Below are 22,634 nucleotides of genomic sequence, written 5' to 3' on the forward strand. Positions count from 1 at the left end.
CACTGGGAAGGTAGAGGGCAAGTCCAAGATCGATCCTAACATTGCTGAGGAAGCTTGGTGCGCTTACTTTAGAGATCTTTATTCTAGTCCCGCTTCCCTAACTATTGATCTACCAAGCTCTCCTCTGAGGCTGGACCCAAGCTGGCACCCTCCTTTATTCACTTTGTCGGAAGTGACATTAGCGGTACTAGCACTGAAACCTAATAAGGCACCGGGGTTGGATAGGATCCCTGGTGATCTCTACAGAGATGAGTTGAAGATATGGGTTCCTTACTTGACTGTCCTATTTAACGCCATCTTGGACGGACATGAACTCCCCAACACTTGGCTGGGGGCCGAAATCATTCCGGTTTATAAAAAGGGCTCTCCGCTGGAACCATCAAATTATAGGCCAATTAGCCTTATCGATGTTACACAAAAAATGTATGCCAGACTCCTTTTTCAACGCTTACAGGATATGATCACAGAGAACAATATTCTCTCCCACCTGCAAGCAGGGTTTAGAGCCAAAACATCGACCATTGACCAACTACTACGGCTCCAGGTACTCTAATGGAAGCATGTGGTCCTGGATGGGGGCAGCCTGTACCTTACGTTTGTGGACCTCAAATCCGCCTTTGATATGGTGGATAGGAACCAACTGTGGAGTATATTAACCAATATGGGGATTCCTTCTTATCTGTGCCATCAATTTAAAAGACTCCATGAAGGAACCTTTGCGAAGGTACGCTATGGTAAATCTGGCCAGCTGACTAGAGCATTCCCAATAGAGAAGGGAGTCAGGCAGGGGTGTGTACTTGCCCCTACCCTATTTTCCCTCTTTTTAAATGGCCTCATAGATGATTTGACCAGCGCAAATAATATTGATGCCCCCAATTTAGCTGGCGGTAAATTTCCTGCACTAATGTTTGCGGACGACACCCTGCTGCTTTCAAAAACACCAATGGGGATGCAGCGGGTGTTAGACCAATTTACTGAATTCTGTAAGAAAAGGAATCTGGTGATTAACATAGATAAAACAAAGTATATGGTGTTTAATGCCAGCACAATTAATTGCCCTCACCCGAAAATGGATGGACGACCCCTGGAAAGGGTAAACAACTTTGTCTACCTAGGTTTGACGCTGAACGACAAAATGGGGTGGGACACCCAAATGTCTAGGGCTAATTTAGGGCTTTCACAGTCTGCAGGGGGAATCCTAAGAGTGCAGAAAACTTGCGTGCACAAACTAGTGAGTGCACCGCTAGAAATATATAAGGTTCAAGCCAGATCTTCTACTCTCTACGGGGCGGAACTCTGGGGGCACCGACCAGCAATCGAGATCAGTGTTACTGAGAATAACTTCATCAGACAGTTGCTTTCTCTACCAAAAAATACACAGTTAATCCCACTAAGGCTGGATCTAAACTTGAGGCCAATTGCAGAAGCAATTGCCTCTCGTCCACTTCTCTATTGGAGAAGATTGTGGAGTGTCCCGGAGCTTGAGAACTATAGAGAAGAACTGAAGATTGTGATGGCCTGTCAGGGTGTAGGCAGGATACAGTGGTTATCATTCATAAGGGGCAGGCGTCCAGGATTGGCATGGAGAACCTGTGGTTCAATCCGGAGGCCGCATGCCAAGCAACCTCGAGACAAACCCTGGCTGAGACCATAAAACATCATAACTTACAGGAAGTTCTCCAATCAGCCAGGCCCTCCAGTCTTACTGATAGTTTTTTAGATCTCAAGAATGTTTACAGTTTTGAGAAGGAACTGGATATGATTGAACCGGTTCTAGCAAAGAAACTGTATTTACAATTTAGATACGGCACACTGCCTCTGCACTCATACACAGACAAATGGAAAGGGGGTCCAGCTCGCCCCTGTCCAGGTTGTGAAAACCCTAATGAGACCTTAATACATGTGATCTTGTTCTGTCCTGCCTACTGCAACAGTAGAAAGAAATGGATTGTACAGATATGTGTGAACCTGGGAGTTAGGAATTATTTAGAGTTTTTTAGAATTTTAAAATCTGACACCAATGCACTAATAGTTACAGCCACGGCTAAGTTCTTGTTTTCTATGTGGTTAACAAGACGGAGAATGCTTCGGAAGCAACAAAGCCCCCTGGTTTGCTGTTAGATAACTTCCCCAGGAAAACTTTGGTCTTCTATTATATTTTAACTTTTTAATCTGTTGATATATAACTTATTGTCTTAAATATCTTAACGGGACTCCATAACCACATGGAAACTTATGGACTGTGTATATGAATTAGGATGTAACATGTGTATTATTTTATTGCTTAAAACGTGCTTTTTTTCCTTGTTGTACTTTTATGGTTCATAAACAAACCGAAATAAAGTTTAGAATGATGATGATGATAAATGTATAAAACACAAGACAAACATCTGATACATTACCTGTATTCAATGTCCAATAGGATTTCAGAAAACCCTGAAGCAGGTAAACTCTGTAGTTTCTCACGTCTTCACAATAGATCACAGATTCAAACCTTAAAAAGATACTTCGTCCATATCTTACGGCTCAGACAGATTTCCCCTCGAGTAATGCGTCCTACCATTTCTTATCCTCCAGGTGAGAACCTTAGTATAAGTACAGATTCTTCATAATATATATCAATGCCTTTTCCTGCTGAACCCAAAGTAGAAGAAAGGGAGAACGGGACTGCTGATTTATGACCCCTACACTTACTTAAGAACTCAAAGGTTTGTAGAAGAAAATGGCCCTTAGAATTTAAGTAGGAGATTCCTGCCTCTTCTGCAGAGAAGGAAGGACGGCTCTGGCTCTCCGAGATTCCACAGGGGGTTAATAGTGCATCTGGTTCAACATATAAATTACCTTGATTGTTGCTCAGGTGACCCCACAGTTTTCGAAGTCCTCCTATGTGTGTGGCCTCATGGGAACGCATTAGGATTTAGTAGACGACCTGCAGTGCAGAGTTATATCAATTAATTCCTCAGTTTTTTAAGAGAACAGAACTTTGGGGCATATTATCAAGAACTGTGATAACACCAGAACCTGGGCTGCTATGGGAATTCACAAAAACATATTATCAAGCCCATTATTGCCATTTTAGCGGCAGTTTCCTGCCGCTAAAGCGGCGATAATTTTATCGCTGTTCTTGATAATATGCCCCCTAATTCGGTACCATTCCCAATCTTAGGTGCTATACTGTCCAACAGAGAGACATAATTTAAGATTAATTCTAGCAAAGTGCTACTGCATTTTACCATGCAGGGAAAAATCCGATTCCACTTAACATTAATGTATGGGGATAAAAGATTACTTTTACATTCTATGTTAGTAACCATGCTCTCATGAAACATTAAACATTTCAAATCCTTCTTTTTTAATAAATAGCCCGTTCTGAAAAGTAGAAAAACACCCAATTTCACTGCATTTAAAAGTTCAATTTGACTCATAAATGTATATTTAATCACTCAAATCTTACCACGGGGTAAATAGTTGAAAAAACAAAACTTTTATATTTTCGTGACCTATTTTTGAATGCATAGCGGTTCTGAGAACTTAAGTACCCTTGTTAAAGTAAGGCTTTATTCCCCAACAAGAACTTGAATACTTGCAATTTTAGATGACTATGTCATTATTTTGAATTAAAGATCCAAATATGATTTAAATTAAAACATATTTATATGTATTTTATTTTCTGATTCTACTTCGCAGCACTAAAAAAAGAATCACGCTGCAAACGTTTTGAAAGAGAAGGTAAGCAAACCCCAGCTGACAGCCAGTTCGAAAATAACGCCTATGATTGGATTCTTCGTATCTTCGTTCCTCTCTCGCTAAGTTTATCCCTTTTGAAGTAACACTTTCTTGGAACGAATCAACCTCCATTGTTTAGAGACAGTGCTTGTTTACCAAAGCTGGGTCTCATCCACGCCATGTTAAGACAAGCCTATGAAATTGTCGAACAAATGTATTATTACCACGGTATTAATGTAATTTTATGATGCAACATAATTGAGGTCTGGCACACGCGAGGATTTTGTATTTGTTCTTTTCCTTGCCAGCTTCTGTGCAGCTGGCGGTGAAGAAACGATTGGGAAACTGTTCTGCTTAAAACAAAACTTGTATTGTTCTAAAACGACTGCTGCTCGTTTTAAATCATCATTCTATGGAAGATTGTAGCGCTGTATATTTATACATTCTTGTTTGTTTGCGTTTGTTGGTTTGCGTTTCTCTTACACACCACATAAGTGGTTGCTGGAGTGAAAAGAAGCCAAGTAAATATACAAGTATTTTGCTGCCACAGGTGACGTGTCATTTTGCTAAGAGTCGTGCCTAATAATGTGTTGCGTTTAGAAGCAATGTGGGGGCAGCTCTGTGTTGAGTGAATTGTAGAGAGTAGAAAAGCTCTATCAGCCAGATTCATCAAGCCGAAATCGGCTCGCAAAGGGCCAGATTGTGAGAATCTGTCCCTTTGCGAGCGCTATTTTTGCATTTGGGATTCATCATCCCAAATGCAAAAATCGCAATTTTAGAAATCGCTAAATTGCGAATAATTGCATTTAAGGAATCTCTATTTCAGATTCCTTAAATGCAATTCATGAACCATTTTAAAATTGCGAATTCGCAATCTGGAGCCGCTATTTACCGCGAAGTCTAACTACGTGGTAAATAGCGAAAACTTAGAAAAATGCACTTCAGTGCATTTTTCTAAGTTGTATGTTACACACACACATGTCCTTTGGACATGTGTGTGCGCAACACCAGTGTACCTTACCATTTCAGGGGTGCTACAGGGTGTCCTTTGGACACCCTGGCACCCTTGAAATCGCTTCCTTATGCGATTCGCTAATTGCTAATCGCAAATAAGGAATGACTCCCCATTCATTCCTATGGGCCTTTAGGCCCATAGGAATGAATGGGAAAGCCATTCCTTATTTGCGATTAGCAATTACCGAATCGCAAATAAGGAAGCAGTAGAAATCGCAAAAAATATTGCGATTTCTACATGCATCCCTTTTTGCGAGTCTTTAATAGCTATTCCTTAAAAATCGCTATTAAGGACTCGCAAAACGGGACTTTGATGAATCTGGGGGTAGATCTACTTAGATATGGTGCTCTTCAGCTCTCTCTCAGCTCTGGTGCAGTTGAGGTTGCTTAGCAATGCAGGCATCTTTGCGCTCTGGCAGGATTATTTATGTGTAAGAAGGGATAACTTACTGCAAAAAAAAAAAAATCCTTTGAGGTGTAATTCTCTTAGAAAGTGTGCTGCAGAATGGAGCACATGTGGATAGAGGAAACAATGAGATATTTCTCCCTATTACACCTCACTTGGGAAGGCGTAGCATTTTGACGCATTCCCAAGTTCACTAGCTTTAGTAACATCTGGCAATGTGCCAAAATCCATGGGTGATGCATGGGAATGCCTGTGCCCCACCCATGGAACGCCTTCCCAGTGCAAGGTAATGCACAGCAGTGCTATGAGGTGCGTTTAGTTATTTTGTATTTACTAAACCATGCAATGTGGTTTTGCCTGGCTTAGTAAATACAAAATATGATTTTGCGTTCAGAGCTGAGCCACAAAAGTGATGCAACTCAACACAAATTATAGTAAATATGCCCCCAGGTGTCACACCAAATATGCCATCCAGGCCAACATGGTCAAAGAATTAGCCTTGCTCATACCAGGATTGGGCTACACATGGTCCCTCTGCATAGCCTAAGTAGGCACCACAGATCATGGGCATGGTTTTATTTTCCCTGGAGCATGACAGGTACTGTTGCTTTCTAATGAATTTGGGAATACTTTATGGGGGTGTTTTCTACAATCCATTGTGGATATATTGAAAAACCTCTCTAGGCTAAAGCTGAGCTAAAGGATAGTGGAAGAAGGATACCATATGACTTCATGGGCTTTTCTCATGCTTGGCTATCAGGCCACACACATTATTATTTTTTATTTAAGGTTTTGTAAAGCAGTTGTTGCGGCTTTTCTGTCCCATTGGTTTACCCAGTAGAAATGGCCAATGGAAAGAGTCCTGTAGAAGAGGAAGTGCTGGTCTGAGACTGCATAAGGTAAAGGGTGCGCCGCTGCGGTCAGCGCCACTACACTCTTTTAACATGGTGCACTGGAAACAGAGTGATTTGCATATGGCTGGGTCCAAATTGGAATGGCTTGGTGAGCTAAAAACTATGGATTTAGGCCTAGATCTCATTACTGGGTGTGAATGTATGACAATGTTCAGCATTCTGTCCCTCATTTTTTTGTGTTGCCAAGGCAGTACCAACACGACTACTAACCCTCACACTCCTACAGGTGTGGCAATTCTGACTATTTCAGGCACTCAAAGCTATAAGAAAAGACATGACAACAGGACAAAAGTAACATACTGCTGCAGGGTACCTTCCTCAAGCTTTCATTTTAAACAATGGAGCAAGTCAAGCATGCAGTTCCTAAAGCCAATACTGCTGATTCAACAGCTCAGGACAAGAGGAAGCATACACCAATATTACAGCAAGTGCACCAGCATATTTCTTTGATTTCCTTCTCCACCCCTGAACTTTTATTATATTACACTACCTAAGAGAGGAACACTTATGGCACATCTCAAATTCAGCTTTCTTTATTGGGTATGCTCACCTAGTGTCATGTTTCCTTCCATGCAGTAGCCATTTTCTCTACTGCTATAATTCTGCAGAATGTTAGTTACCAAGATAAAGTAATCATGAGCTGCCTGTGGAAGGTTGAGCAGTCAGTGCTAAATTTATAAAAAAATAAACGTCACAAGGCCACTGCAGCTTTCACCACACATTGCCCCTCCAAGTGCTGCTAATGATAGTAACAACACAATAAGTAATCATCTTACTCCTACAAACTTGACAACTAAGACCATATCAGTCCCCAAAGCTATACGAATAGCCTGGGTGGCACGTAATAGGCATTTTTAATGTAGATTGAATTATTAGTTAACTATTGTTGTGGTCATCGCTAAATTAGCCAGACAGCACCACCCTGTGGGAGACTATCAAGCGCCGGAAACCACGGCTCAAATTAAGCACTGAAAGCAGTCCTCATAAAAGGGGATATTTGTTTTCTCTATCGACTCAATTTCCAAATGTTGTGATGACCCACTTTCTTTTTTATCTCATTTCGGCTGCAGCCCAGGCACTTAGGGCCAGATGTAGGAAGCCCTTTACCGGTCGGTAATGGCCAAAAATCGGTATTTTGGGCCGTTACCGACCGGTATTGAGCTTTCGGGATGTAGGAGACCAAAAATCGTCCGATTCGGTAAATTTACCGATTCGGAAAAGTTACCGATTCGGGAAAATACCGATTCGGAAATATTACCGAATCGGTAAATTTACCGAATCGCAACGGTTTGCGATTCGGTAAATTTACCGAATCGGTAATTTTACTGAATCGGTAAAGTTACCGATTCGGTAAAATACCGAATCGGTAAATAAGAAGTGGTAAAAATGGATATTGAGATGTAGGGAAGCTCAGAAATACCGAATTGGCTTGACATTCGGTATTTAAGAGTCGGTATTTACCATGGATTGGAATCAGGTGGTAACCAGGTGCAACCTATAAAAATGGACCCAAAAAGCAATTCTGTTTGCACAATGGCGGCATTTTATTTCATTGCAAGACGGCTACGGCTACAGGAGGAAGGAGAGAGGGAATGGCAGAGAGAGGAGCAGGTCTACAGGCAGAGGATTACCTTGTTCATGCTCACAGAGGCAGAGATACTGCAGAGGTACAGGTTGGCCCCAGACACCATCTTGGAGCTCATCAGGGACCTCCAACCACTGTTGCAGCACACTACCCCAAGGGCACATGCAATTCCACCCCATGTGCAGGTGCTGTGCAGCCTACACCTGCTTGCGTCTGGGAGCTACCAGAGCGTGGTTGCTGCGGTAGGTGGGGTGACACAGAGCAGCCTGTCAAGGTTTTTCCACAAATTCCTTGAAGCCATGTTACACAGGATGGAGCATTACATATCTTTTCCTGCTACCCATGCTGAACTGGTGCAAACAAAATCTGACTTCTACCAGATGGCTTGATTTCCAAATATAATTGGCTGCATAGATGGCACACACATTCCCATTTGTCCCCCTGCTGCCACAGAATATATCTACAGGAATAGGAAGTCTACCCATAGCATCAATGTGCAGGTGATCAGCAATGCAAAGTGCGCCATCACTGACATTGTGGCAAAATTCCCTGGGAGTACCCACTACTCCTATATTTTTCAAAACAGCGGCATCTATGCACGGCTGACTGCAGGGGAATTTGGTGAAGGATACCTCCTAGGTAAGGCACAGTGTCTGACCCCCACATTACCTATTGCAGTGAGAAGTACATGTATGCATGTGAGTAATGTATTCCCTTTTCCTTTTAGGAGACAGTGCATATGCCCTCCGCTCATTCATACTCACCCCCTACCTCAACCCCTCAACACCCAGCCAAAGGAGATATAACCGGGCCCACAAAAGCACACGGAATGTTGTTGAACGGACCTTTGGTATCTGGAAAAGCAGATTCAGATGCTTGCACAAGAGTGGAGGTGCAAGGCAGTATACCCCCATCACCTGCTGTAAGATAATTGCTGCCTGTGCCATGTTGCACAACCTTGCTGTTAAGAAGGGTACTGAGGTGGAGTTGTCTGACTACGAGGATCATGATGACGACATTGCTGTGCCTGAAAGACAACCTGCTGGAGTGACAACACCAAGTGATGGCAGATACAGACGTGAGGAAATAACAAGCAACTATTTCTGAGTAAGTAATGAGACACAGACAGGTTGTGAATGAGAAGAACGTAATTTAATGTTGCCACAACATTCATGCACTGAAGTGCAACAAATTAAACATAAGAAACGTGGTGACTGCATGTCCTGGGTTACTTCACCCACACCGGCAAAGTCACTTGCGACCGCGCTTCCCAGAGCCACTGGGATGTTGGTCACTGCTTTCCGCATGGCCTGCAGCCTCAGCTGGGCGCCTGCTACTCCTACGTGGTTCAACAACAGCGCTTGCCAAGCTGCTGCGGCTACTGCTGTCGTCTCCCTCTGCCACATCTAGGGCAGGATTCAGTGCAGTGTGTGATATTATCATAGCATCGAGGGCACTAGTGATCCTGCCCATGCCCCTGGTGACCTCGGCCGTGTTCTGTGTGAGGCTCTCCTGCATATTAATGCCTCTACGGCATAGCTGGGATGTTGCAGTCGCCAGACGATTCATGGCCCTATTGTTGAAACGGGCGTCCCTGCGCCTTGTGTGTTCCAGGCTGTCCAGTTTTGAGCACAGCTGGCTGATGGAATTGCTCATTTGCTTCATTCCTGCAGCAAGGTCAGCATTTGTTTTTGCTACCTCCCTATTGGTTTCCACAATGTCACTGATGCCCTTCCCTATGTCTCCAATTTTGTCATTTAGGATCCGAAATTGGCAGTGGCAGGCCTGTATGGATTTCCCCTGCATGCGTTGTATGCGCACCATGCTCCCCTCCAGCCCACGGAACACAGTGCCATCTCCAGGTCCACCTGCACTGCTGGGCCTGCGTTGCCGTCTGCGCGAGGTGAAAGACTCAGTGGTGGGCTGCAGTGCAGCAGGACTCACAGATACAGTGGCTTGAGCCTCACCCTCTGGTGCCTCCATCAATGGCAGTGGGGCCACGACTTGCCTCCTGGCTGGTGAGGTTGCAGGTGCAGACAGTAACAGTGATGGGGATGTCTCAGGAGAGAAAAGCAATGGAGGGGATTGTGAAAGGTGCGGGGAGTGGGGAAACTCGGGGGTCTGGACTGTCTCCTCTTCCTGGGAGATGGCAGTTGTGTCTTCTCCCTCCTGCGAGGCTTGTACATGGCTTGGCCCTGCCTCGTCACGCTCCTCCCTCGCTGGTGCAGTCCCCTCTGTTGCTGTGGCTCGACTGCCTGATGTTGCCCCTAGGTATAAATAAGCGTATGTCATCTGAGTGCTACTGTGTCACAGTCACTACAATAAATGCTTTTCACAGTTAACTTTCATTTTTCAGCTTTACTTTCACTGCCTTGCTGATGTCTGTGCAGTTACACATGGTCTTACATTAGCTGACTACATTGCACATAATGCATTGCTCCTGTATAGTGCTAGCAGTACTGGACTGGGGTTGGCCTGTGCACAAAGGGTTAAGAGAAGCAGGTTGGTATGGGGTGTCATGCTGCGCAGGCGTCTTACCTTTTCCTGTAGCTCTGGCTGAGCTGTCCACATCTCCGAGTCCCACAACACTGTCTGACTCGATGGTTGAGGCCACCAACTCCTCCAGGTCAGTCAAGGGGGGGGCGCTGGGTTCCTGCCTCCACCGGTGACACCAGCCTGCTTATGTAGCTCTGCCATCTTTTTTTTGTGAGGCTCCTGATGTCATAGAAGCGTTTTTCAGGTCATCAATGCTCCTGCTTGTGACTCCCACTGCATTGACCCTTTCTTCAATAGCAATCCACAGCTTTTGTTTTGCTGACTCAGGTACAGTGAGGGAGTGCCTGCCAAATAGTTGTTTGTGGACTCTCACCACCTCCTCCACAAGTACCTGCAGCTCCATGCTGCTGAACTTAACTTTCCTTTTCCTCTCTGCCTTCTGACTCTCACCGCTGCTTGCCATTTTCCCTGTTGTAAACTCCAAAAATCACTCCCTGCTGCTCTGTGTCTCTGCTCAGCTCTGACTGCCTTTCCAGAACCTTCTAATGAGTTGCAGCTGCCTGGGTAGCCACTTCCTGGTAGGGAGGGGGAGGGTGGTAGCACCTGATTGGCTATTTTCATTAGTTTCACTTTTGCTTGCTTTCCGATTCGGAATTTACCGATTCGGTATTTACCGAATTGGTATTTACCGATTCGGTATTTCCAATGCATTCCTATGGGCCTTTTGGCCCATAGGGATGAATGGGAAATACCGATTCGGTAAATACCGATTCGGTAAATACCGATTCGGTAAATTCCGAAAGTCCGATACCGATTTTTACCGATTCGGTAAAAAATACCGATGTTTTCCCTACATCTCATTTACCAATTTTTGAATACCGAATCGGTAAAATTCGGTATTTAAGAATCGGTAAAATCAGATTACCTACATCTGGCCCTAGATTATTTAAGGTACGCCAGGCGTGCAAGAGTTCCTGCGTCCATAGTGCGCTTATCCATTTTTATTGTCTCCTTTTGATTCCCCCTCCTTATATCATTCTCTGTATTTATCATGTTTTCGTGTGTGACTTGCACTCCATTTCTCTTAAATTTTCATTGAGGCCTACTCTGTTATGTAGCTCTAAACCTTTTCTTTCCCATTCAAATGTGTACTCACAGTCTCTCATTTTCATGATTTTTATGGTTATTGTAGATGTTTATGGTGGCTAGGTAAAGGTTTAAAAAAAACTTCAAAGGGCAGTTCAATAGGTATTGGTGAAGTGCACACTGTAAGAATGCACACTCTTACTTGTGAACTATGATTTAGTGAGAATATCAGTCGTGCTAGAAGAGAGTAATTCTGAGAAGATCATCACCAGACAGCAGTTAATCACAGCAAATGAATCAGCAGTTGACAGTGAAAACAGGACTTACCAGAAAATAAGGAAAACATGTTATGCAACAATTGTAACTGAAGAAGAACTGAAACCTAAATGTATTGCTTCTGCTACTTAAAGGGAAAGTGCATTCAGCAAACACTATATTGACTGTAATGTAGGTCTCACCCTCCCAAAAATTATTCAACACATTTTTTTACTTTCGGCTTGTGTGTGTTACTTCAGATGTGTTGCATATTAAAGTAAACCATGGTAAAGCGCTGTGGATATAAAATGTCTAGGTGAAGCAACCAGCATATTAATTACCTAATTATTCACATAGACACCAGAGTAACGAGAACAACAATACTTGCTTTCAAATTACAGTGTATTGCAAACAAACACTATTTATAAATAGTACTGAAACAACATGGTGGCACAGAGTGTGACCTCGCAGGACTTGAGGCGCTCACAACATGAATCAAATGTTGGATAATAAATTCCACAACACTACATGTAATACTTAACAGGGTAGGTTTCGCTGTATTGATACTATTATCAGAAAATGAAAATAGAAGTCTTTCTAATTAGAAACAGTGTTCATCTGGTTATGGTAATTCAAAATGTTAAAGCACAAACTGTCAAGAGCATTGCGCAACCGGAACGTCACTTTTCCCCGACGATCTGGTGGCGCAATGCACGGCTCCAGATTTACAAAGCGCCATTAAGCCACTTTGCGTGGCTCAACACCACTTTGTAAACATCACCCCTTTCACACATTTATTGTGCTGACTCTCGAGAAAGGAAATCCCTCAAAGCCGACACGAAGAAACTCTCTCGAGCCGCACAAGGAAGCACAGAACAATATGTGTGAGGCACAATTGGCCTCATTGTTAACAAAGTGGAACAGAGAACCACTGACAGTAATTGCACAAGTCGTGTAAGTACTTACCTTTTACATTTGTCCTGAAGAAAGCCCCATAGACCCGGCTGGGCACAGTGGGGCTGAAACATGTTGGCCTGATTTTAACCAACAGTATAGAGGATCTAGTAACTTGATCCATAACTAAACACCAGTTCTTTTTATTTTTCCTGAATCATCTCCTTTTTGTAAAAAAACATTCATTTGAGATGACCCAGAGAATTTGAATTCACATTTTTCTGAGCACCTAAAGACCCTGTCCATGGACAGTACTACGTATCCAGTGGTTACCTCCGGATGGAGGTTAGCATACAACAAAAAAAGACCCTATGATGATGCACTAACGCAGCGTAACTGGCGGAGAACCAAGATATACCACCTACCAACTACGTGCGTGTATGAGGGTTTTTTATTAACGGAATAAAATCCCCGGAGACGTAGTTACAAGTGGTCCATTTTCCCCCATCTTGATTTTTGATTTTAAGCTAGGAAGCTGAATGAACCTCACCCGTCTTCTCCCCCATTTGGTGATTCTGAACAATAACTTTGACTAATGCCATATTCTCCTGATAGTGACTATTAAGCCACAATTGTACAGGTAATTGTTACATTTTCTCAGAGCATTACAGGGACTCATTCTTGACCTGCAAAGTGCCAGGACATGTTGTTCAACCTGATAATATTGTGACATCAGGGGCCAGGAATTGCTGGTGTGCTTGCTCTGATTAAACTTTTTAATGGAATGTTTTAGGCTACCTCTTGACTGTTAACATTAAGTATCCGGCCTAGTGGGCCTTCATCAGCAACACCAAGCTCCCTTGGTCTGCTTAAGGATTTTCAGCTCCAAAAAAGTGACAAAGACCTAATTTAGGCTTTGGTGGAGTGGGAGCTCCAACCATAAATTTCCAGAGCACCTGTCCCACCAAACATGCTGTTTTCCTGCCTCATTTATACTGCTAGGTTTCTGGTGGCGAAGTCTGAGAAGGCTTTGCTGTCAGAAACCACCTGCTTGCTGATTTGCAGGGGTAACCCCACCTACTTTAGTGCTGGGTGACTGTCGGAGCAATTCCCCACCTCGGTCTGCCATGCACGGTATGACAGACGGGGGCAGGGAAAGCAAACAGTTGCCATGGAATGTAAGGCGACTACTCAAGTCAGCCACAAACATCCCACCATGTAGGCAGGCACTCTTCTGCCATGGGATCAGAGCCTAGAACCTTTGCTGACCTAACAAGCTGGTGGGTCACTTACCAAATGATAAATTACCATTTAAGCCTGAATATTAATGGCTCCAAAGGGATCCCAAAAATTGAATATCTGACTTTGTGAAGAACTTACCCGCTCCAGCATTCCGCCTTTGCTGGCTGGATAACTTGGATCATAAAAAGGAAAAGTCAGAAAGTAAGTGCTAATCTTTATTGTGGTGGGCCTGAAATTGTGCCCAGGCCCTGGAAAACCACAACCATAGATGCTTGACAGACAGTATCTGCTGCTAAGGGGCTGTGGTGGTGGCGCGGGCTGGGAAAGGGGGTCGGGTGTGTTAAAAAAAGAAAATTGGACTTACCTGGCACACGCTGCCTCTCCTCCGCTCTTCTTACTTCGACGAGGCAGGAACAGGAAGGAAGCGTCCAGGCCTCCTAGGCAATCACAACTCTGCTGATTGCATTTGCATATGACACCATTTGTTCTTACAGTACAGCACAGGGGCCAATTTTTGTAGTGTAAATTATTCACAGCGACATCTGCTTTCCCAGTGACCCCAGAAAATGCATAACATTCATTAGTTCTTCAACTCCTTCCTTGTCCCATTTCTTGCATGATGAGGAGAGGTCCACACATTACCCATACAAAGCTCTATTTAGCACAATACTCCATTAGCGTGCCGTGGGCGGCCTTTGAAAATGGATCACTTCCTCTTTTTTGTTGTGCCTATTCTTTAATGTATTTGCCATCCTCCTGCGGAGTCAGAGTTTTTTTATTCTAAACTGTTTTCTTTTTTTTTGGAATGAAAGATATTGGTGCTTGGGCCGAAGGCAATTATTGTGGAAGCGGGCCATGGATCTGCTTCAGAGCACCATAATGACATTTTAGAAAGGGTCACCACTGCCTTACACCTTAATTCAGTGAACCCTCTGGAGCAGGATGAAGGTTCCGTTATTTCGCAGTCAAGGTTTGGTATCTGAGCAGGGGCTTCGTGGATTTTTAGAAAACGGTGCTGGCAGGCCACGTTGTTTTGTTCACACCGGTGGTCCTAGGGCCCATGATATTCAAGGGGAACAGTGTGTGTGCACCTTCAACCCGCCTTTTATAAGTTTCCAGCACGTGAGAGAGGCAGACCTCTGCTCTCATTACGAGCAGTGCGTGGGCCTTCTTGGTTGAGGGCATCTGTGGTGAGAATATAAGAAGGCCCGCCTATTATTATCAGAGCATAGGGGTAGCACATTTCCTATAAGAAAAATACCGGTCATCTCTTCACGTTTTAACATTCGGCAAAGGCCCGGATTTTTTTTAATTTTTTTTTGTAGACCTTTATATGAAATCGTCTGTATTGTGTTTTTAACATGGCTTTTCTGCTTTTGTTTTCTTTAATGATCAATCAGGAGTCATTATGGCAGCTGTAGAATACGTTAAAGTGTTTTCTCAAATTTACTGCTTAAAGTAGTTACTAATAAGGCAAAATATTCTGGCTTTAGGAGATTTTCTATGTAGGTTCCTGTCAGGACATTAGAATGAAAAACAGGCCATGCCTAAAACCGGCCAGGTGTCAACTGTTTCAGAGTAAGGGATTGCTGGATTTTTGGAACGTGGTGTAAGTAGCCTGCATTGTTTGTCTTTATTAGCGCGATGCAGTGGTTTGTGCATTCAGAGCAACTGATGATAAATATTGACCAGGTTCTTAAGGTTATCCTGAAGAGTAGTGGTTCAAACACCAGTGTCTCTCCACTGTGACAAGACTGATTGAAGCACTAGTTCATTCACGGATTCCTAGTATCTCTTAGGAACTATAATAAACGCAGGGGTGACCTCCACAAACAAAGGGTATCGGGAGCATGGGGGATCGTGGGAGGGGGTGTTATTACAGCTGCGGTCTGTAATGGGAGTACCTGCTGGGCGGTGAAGTGGGGAGGGGGAGGGGCAGGGTGGGGGGGTAGTAATCAATGGATTACGGAGCTTTACAGGTAAGTAAACATATAAATAAATAAAACGAATTTTGTTGCTCGCACTGTTTCACATTTGGGGATGCAGTGCGCGCAACGAAATTCGTTTTCTTTATTTATATGTTTACTTACCTGTAAAGCTCTTTAATCCATAGATTACTACCCCCCACCCTGCCCCTCCCCACGTCACCGCCTGGCAGGTACTCCCACTGCCGACCGCGGCAGGGTGTTAATAATAATAATGCTCTTCCTGCTCCCAGCCGACACTGGGACAGACTCCCTGTGCAATCCCTGCACTGCTGACATGCTATTTATTTATTTATTTATTTGCGGGTTTGTAAAGCGCTTGAATAAACTCCCGAAGGAGTATCTCCGCGCTCAAAGACAGCAGAAGCAAAAGCCAGGACAATAATAACAGTAACAAACCAAAACACACAAATTGGCTGATATTAGACTACCTCGTAACTTAACTCATTAGGCCTGGAACATAAACGTTTTCAGTTGTTTTCTGAAAGCAAAGTGATCAGAACATTGTCTTAGATGGAGAGGAAGACTGTTCCACAAAATAGGACCCACCACTGACAAAGCCTTGCCACCTAGTCTGGTCCTGCTAATCTTGGGTACCCTTAGCAGCAACTGATCACTTGACCTAAGGGTGCGCATGGGAACAAATGGAACAAATTTATTTGCCAAATAGACAGGTCTTAAGTCATGTAGTCCTTTATGTACTATACAGCATGTCTTGAATTTCACTCTTTGGCGGACAGATAGCCAATGCAGTTTTTCCAACAGAGGTTTAGAAGGAGATCTAGGGGGAGCATTGAGGACCAACCTGGCTGCGGTGTTTTGTATCACCTGTAGTCGGTCCATCACCTCTTCATTGGCAGACACCAGGAGACCATTACAGTAATCAAGTCGGCTGATCACTAGAGCCTGCACCAGAGTCCTCCTAATGGAGTCCGGAAGGAGCGGGAATATCTTACGGAGGAGTCCTATCACATGGAAACAGGACCCCACCGTATTGTTTCCATGTTGTTTCATTGTCAGTTCCGGCTCCAAACGAACCCCAAGGTTCTGATTACTTGTTTTGGTTCGGGAACTGGCCCCAGATCTAATGGCCACCAATCAGGGGACCATAGCATCTTGGCCTCACCGAAAAGCATCACCTCAGTCTTACCAACATTGCACTGAAGAAAGTTGGAAGACATCCATTGGGATACTGCTTTCATCCCCTTGGAGAAAGATTGTATAACCTCCGGGGTCAAAGATTTAAATGGGAAAAGCAGCTGGGTATCGTCAGCATAGGACACTGGACAGAAACCAAAAGCTCTCATTATATCTGCCAGGGGTGCCACATAGGTGTTAAAAAGAGTTGGGCTCAAACATGAGCCCTGCGGCACCCCCTTGGTAATCTTAATCTCATCCGACCAAAATTCACCCATGGTGACACACTGGGTACGGTCGGAGAGAAAGCTCTTTAAACAATCCAGCGCCTTGTCATCCAGTCCATTCACAGTCAGTCGTTCGATCAAGATCTTATGAGAGACAGTATCGAACGCTGCTGATAAATCCAGTAGTACCAGGACAACGGAAATACCCCTGTCCTGGTACATACGGAGATCATCAGTTATCGACAGCAGGGCCGTTTCGGGGCTATATTTCGGCCTGAAACCAGACTGTGAAGGATCAAGGCTTCCCGATTGTTCCAGGATATTAGACAAATGCTTATTAGTATGCTTTTCAATGATTTTACCCAGAAAAGTCAGCAGGGAGATGGGTCTAAGATTAGACAAATTGGTCCATGGAACGGCGATGTTCTTCCGAATAGGTCTAACTAGAGCCTTTTTCCACTCTCGTGGGACACTTCCCGTTTTTAGTGAGTAGTTCACCAGGCTCTGGATTTCCGGACCAAGCACTCTCCCCATAACTCCCATTGATCTCGCTGGTAATAGATCTGAAGGGCTCCCACTTTTTGATGTTATTGATCAACATCTCTACCTCTAAGAGAGTGATATTCGGAAATTTAAGGAAAATGTTGGGATTGGCCGCTACTGCTTGCACCGGCATAAGAAAACCATGATTATTTATAGGTGGAATGGATGCCTTAATTTTTTCATAGATAACGTCAATCTTATCAGTGAAAAAACTTGAGATGTCGTCACATAATTGTTGGGACGACATGTCCGCACTTTCACACGCCACCGGTTTTAGAAAGGTGTTTACAATTTGATACAGCACTTTAGGATCGTTGCCTGCCGCCTCCAATTGTGTGGTGACATAGCTCTTACGTGCAACTCAGATGGCTTTGTGGTAGGTGCTTATTGCCATCTGATAGTTAATTTTATCCACCTCCAAGTGCGACTTTCTCCAAACTTTCTCATATTTCCTGGTGGTACGCTTAAGGCACCGCAGCTCTTCGGAAAACCAGACTTCCTGTTTTCCTGCTATAAGAGCAGTGCGGGAATTTGCCTGAGTGGCCTGAACAGATGCTCCACTCAGGACAGGGAGTCTGTGCAGATTCTCCAGCCTGGCTGTACAATATAGTTAGGTTGGAGAAACCTAATTGCGTATGTGTGTTTGGCCGGCATTAACCTTCTGAAAACTTCTAAAAAGCTGTGTTTTTTAAACCAACCCCTTTTAGAGCATGTGGTCCAGTCTATGTTGCACTAACAGCGCTGGGATGCCGATGGATATCTACACGCTCTGCAAATGCTGCAGATTAGATTAGAATATGCCACCCAATTTTCGAAGTTTTTAAGACCCAGCAGGTCGAGCAAGTTAATGGTTACCTTTGAGAAGAATTGGGGAGTTTAGTTCAGATTGCAGCACAGATTCTTGTTCCTCTGCGAAGGTTAAGTATATAGATACTTGTAACAGGGATGTCATTCACCAGCAGGGAAGAGGATATTGAAATATTTTCATTTTTCTTATCCATTTGGAATGTAATTTCATCCATGTGAGTGGAAGAGATAAGAGTATATTTACACATAAGCAATATCAAGTTTCATAGGCTTTGAATTTGGGATCCCTGGGATAATGCTTGGACCATTGTAAGGTATCCAGCTGCAGGGTTTTCACAGGGATCTTCAAACAATACATTCATGCCCTGCTAGGCACAGGCGTATTTAGGGCGATTGGGTTCAGAGGAAGTTCCATTGTATCCTTCCTCTCTACGTACTAGATTCATGGCTCTTCTTCCTCTTATAACTGATTTATGAATCAGTCAAATGTGGACTTGTGTAGTGGTGCATGGTAATTTTTGTTTATGGTATGGTACCTTGTTTTTCCAATGGAACTTATTTCTATTTGTATCCTGTGTGCAACGGGGCTTAGTATCAGTCTGCATTTAGGCCCTCTGTCATTCACCAGATCATATCATATGGATGAAGACGATGGTTCTTTCACTTTTGATGGTTCTAATTTAGGTTGTCCTACGGATTTCTGCAATCGATGCAGCTTTCTGTGGGATTGAGTCTTTGCCAGACATATCTAACCTCAGAATCTCAGGTTTCTACATTTCTTTCTCTCAAGTAGATGTAAGGTTGGACACCATTGTCCAGAGATCTGCATTGCCTCATTTACTTCTTCCCAAATAACCAAAGTGGGTTGGGGGAAGATGCTTTATCCTCAGATAATTCAGGCTTTAGATGAACCTTCCATGAGCCAAGTATATGATCACCCTGGAATTTCCTTTGCTGCCAAAAGGGAGTATCTATAGTAGTACTCAAAGTGTTTTCTATGTTAGTCTATATGCTATTCATCATGTATGGAATGGGACGAGGAAGGAGAAGAGAAGGTAATGTTTAGATTACTTACCAGTAATCTTCATTACTACAATTCTTTCTTCCTCATCCCAGTACTCCGGGGTGAGGATTTGTTGGGAATGTCAAGTTTATGCTTGCTTAAACAGGAAGTGCCTTGTGCACCAACCTCTTTTCAAGGACTACACAAGGCACGTTAAATGACAGTGGTGAAACTCCCTTTTCAATTAAGTATTGTAAAAAAGAGAGCTCTGCATGAGGTTCTAGTCTGGAAGAGGTGGGCCTCTCCTCACCATGTAAGTACTGGCGTGAGGAAGGAAGGATCAGAGTAATGAAGATTACTAGCAAGTAATTTGAAAATTGTTCACTTTTTCTGGATGGAAGATACAGTTGCAATCTTAAAATTAGTGAGCACTCTAAGGGCCGGAGGTGGATGAGTATGATTTATGTACTGCACTGGGGTTGGGGTGTTTACCAAGTGTGGTAAATATTTCATATACCTAGTTTTCAATTGTAAATGGGGAAGGATTATAAGGAACTTGGGGGCATATTCACAAGGACCGGCTATACCTATCGCCAACGCCAGTCAGCGGCACTTTTTTTATCGCCGCCTAACCCTGAAAACTATAGCCATGTTAGAGGTGTATTGACAAACCGTCGCTACATAGCAATAGTATCAGCGAACGGCGGTGAAAACTGCTGCTAACATCAGTGCGATGGCGATAGGAAATCCGGCATTAGCAGGCGATACCTAGAGATAGGCCCATTAGCGACCGAAAGTTGCTGCTAACGCAGTGATAACTACTTGTGAATATGCCCCTCATTGTCTGACACCACTTGTCGTCTGATATCTGCTCTCTGGTGGGAAGTGCAAGATATCTTTTTCTGAAACCACCTGTGGTCTGCTAAGTGAGGGGACACCCTTGAAGTTCGGTGAATATCGCAGGCACTCACTCTCTGAGATTGCACGGTCTCTGGGGACAAGTGCAGGAACTCTGTGACTGGCGACATCTGTAGTCAGATGAGGAGTGCGGGAACTTTGCTTGTGGTCTGGTGAATGCAGCAGGCATTCACAATCTAACGGTGTGTGTTCTCTGGAGAGACGTGCACAAACCCGATGTTTGATAGGACCTGTGGTCTGCTAAGAAGTGCAGATACACACTGACTGCATATATTCGGGTGAGGTGCAGGCTGTCTAACCGTGACTGTTCTCTGGGGAGACATGCAGGAACCTGATGTCTGACATTACCTGTAGTCTAACGAGGAGTGCAGGAACACATTGACAACACTTGAGGTTCGGAAATAGCGCAGCTACTCACTCTGATGATGCATGGTCTCTGGTGACAAGTGGGGGAACTCCGCATCTGGCACCATCTGTAGTCCAATGAGAAGCGCTGGAACATATCTGTCTGGTGAACACTGCAGGCACTCACGATCTGTCTGTTCTCTGGAGAGACGTGCAGTAACTGGGGTGCTCGTTCTCTGGTGAGAACTGCGGATCTTTCTGACAAGGTTTGTAGCTTGGTGAGAAGTGCAAGGCCTCCCTGTCATACACAACATATAATCTGTGGGTAAGTGCTGATGCCTAGTGACAGTGCCTGTAGTGTGGTGAGAAGCCACCAGTAGTCTGATGAGAAATGCTGCTACACATTGACAGTGCGTGTGGTCTGGTGAGAACTGCTGTATGTGGTTTGTTGAGAGGTGCAGGTACTCGCTATCTGACAGTGCCAGCATTCATGTAGATAATGTTAATATACAGCCTGACAGCACCTGTAGGATTGCTATAAGTGCTATTTGCCTGCGCCTAAAACTACAGAATTCAACTGATGCACAATTCATACAGGCTGTAGCACCCTGCAGGTACTCAAGCTCTGAGAGTGACAGCAGTGTGCTCCCCACTGACAGCTCGTGTAGTCAACACTGACAGCGCCTGTAGCCTCGTGAGAAGGCCTGTCACTGTCAGCCCCTCACTGTACTGCATGCACTTGCTGTCTAATTAACTGAACAGATAACCGACACCTGGGAGTGCCTGTACTCGAACGAGAAGTGCTGGTGCTGACTGTCAAAAAGTGCATGCAGTCTGATGAGAAATGCAGGTACTGACTGTACGAAACTGTCTGACTCCGATGAAGAAATGCAAGCTCCCTGGGACCGCCACCACGGCTGCCTATCCAGACTACCATGTGCCCCATCATGAAATACACACCTAGGTTCACGTGCGCATCCCACCTCGCCTTCCCCCCAGGCCCACAGAGGGGCATCAAGCGCAGTGCACCCTCCCAGGCTGCACGATGCCCCCTCATGGAATACCTACCCAGGTTGATCTGTGCCCCTGGAGGACTGCACACGGAAGCTCTGCAGTGCCCTTCTTGGGGGTTTCTTTCCCTGCCAGGCTAGGGCCGACTTTGAAGTCTGCACCTCCCCAGGCGCTCCTCTCTTGGGCCGGCCGCCCAGACTTCATAGTGTGCCCCTCATCCCTTCGTGGGCTTAAGGATGCCCAGTTCTAGCCTTTTGTGATGTACTTCCTGCACCCAGGTGCCACCCATAAAGGCTGTCCCCCAGGCTGCCCTCCTAATGGACAAACCTCTTAGCTTTCTAGGTGCTCTGTGAAGGACTGCCCTCCTCACTGCACCAGAGATCTAGGTGCTCGGTGAAGAGCTCCCAGCGCTCTCCTCATGGGCACCAGGTTTGCAGGTGCTCCGTGAAGTGCTGCCTTCCCTGGATGCCTAGTGCCTGCCTTTCCAGGTTTCCGGGTGCCCTGTTAAGGGCCAGCCTTGTAGGATGCCCAGTGGTCTCTTGTGGGCTCACCACCCAGGTGCTTAGATGGGCTGACCTCCAGGGTTTCTAGGTACCCTTGCAGGTTGCCCAGTGCTCTCTCACAGACCTCCTTTCCAGAGTGCTCTATGCCCCCTTAAGGACAACACTGCAAGGCACCTGTTCCCTTCCCCACCCACGATCGCCCCTCCACCCCTGAAGTACCAACCTGCTGAGGCTCCCGAATGGCCCTTATGGGCTCCCTTCCCTAGATGCCTGGTGTTGCTTCCACCCCCCTTCTAGGGGCTTCCTTCCAGGCTGCACTGTGCACATGCTCTTACTGCCTGCCTCTGTACCCCTCAGGAAAGGTGTGCCCCTCTCATGCTGGCTGGTGCTTCCTCATAATGGCACTCTATGCTCCTTCAGTTCAAGGTTGCCTGACATCAAGCCATTCTCCCTGGCCACTCACCCACCTTCCCTTATCAAAGCTTTCCATCTCTACCCCTCATGGTTAGCCCTGAAGGACTGCCCAGTGGCACACAC

The sequence above is a fragment of the Lissotriton helveticus genome, chromosome 8 (assembly GCF_964261635.1).
Source record: "Lissotriton helveticus chromosome 8, aLisHel1.1, whole genome shotgun sequence".
NCBI lineage: Eukaryota > Metazoa > Chordata > Amphibia > Caudata > Salamandridae > Lissotriton > Lissotriton helveticus.